We start from the raw sequence: 1,077 nt of genomic DNA, 5'->3' as shown, positions 1-1,077 counted from the left end.
TGTTTGTCGCTCAGAATTAAATCATTATTTACAACCACATACGCAGACTTTCTGTGCATTATTCCAACGTGTTTCTGCWTTCTTGGTAAATCKTGCGACGACACAGATGAATTAATAACTATTTAAAAACCATCTATAACGGGAGCCTTATTGGAAAGTGACACCAAATATTTTTATGTTATAAACAGCAGTAAAAAGCGATGGACACAGTTCGGGTTTTAGACTTTTATTCACTTAAATTCTCAAGTGTCAAAGCAAGAACAAAACATTTATCATGTCCTTTGGTGGGCTTTTAGTACACTTTATTAATACTGGATACTTCAACTAATTTTCTTTGATGCCAGCACGTTGCCAATACAAAGGAAAATCAACGGCACAACTAAAATAAATAAATAAATAAATAAATAAAATCAATCAATCAAATAACGGATGAAAAACAAAAGAAACAAATGAAAACAGAAGAAAAACGTCTTCAGATACATTTAAAGGTCGTCTGTTTTCAGTCACAGTTCAGCAGAGATACAAAAGGACTACATGAACTTCCTGTTGGTCCTCCAACTGCTTCCTGTCCCAACAGAACCCGATAACCTTTTGAGGAGTGGGGAGTGGGCGGGGCTTCTTACACGTGTGCATCACTAACAGTTCAGGGGTTTACAGAGGGGGCGGAGCCTAACAGGAGGGAGGATGGAACAGAGACAGAAATTGGACGGGGTTAACGTCACAAAGTGGCAGTCCAGACGTGTTTTTCCTTCTATCCACAATGCACTGACAGCAAAGAATGCTTCCTGTTTGTTTGTTTGTTTGTTTGTTTGTTTTTCGACTCTTCGTTTGTTGGAATGCTGTTTGTCTCAGAGGACAGTCTTTGCTGTTCTTTTTTGTCATCGTCTTTGTTGTCAGTCCAGCAAACATCGACTCGCAGAAGCATCCCGGGGGGGAGGGGGGGGGTGTCCGCGGCCACTGCGCAGGAGCTGATTGGCTGCAGCTGTTGTTGCCGTGGCGATAAGAGAGGAAGTGAACAAGTCTGTCATCTTGAGTTCCTCCTCAGACAGGAAGGAGCTCATGTACCTTGTATGGCTT

The sequence above is a fragment of the Austrofundulus limnaeus genome, unplaced genomic scaffold (assembly GCF_001266775.1).
Source record: "Austrofundulus limnaeus strain Quisiro unplaced genomic scaffold, Austrofundulus_limnaeus-1.0 Scaffold275, whole genome shotgun sequence".
NCBI lineage: Eukaryota > Metazoa > Chordata > Actinopteri > Cyprinodontiformes > Rivulidae > Austrofundulus > Austrofundulus limnaeus.
Note: the sequence above shows the minus strand (reverse complement) of the source record.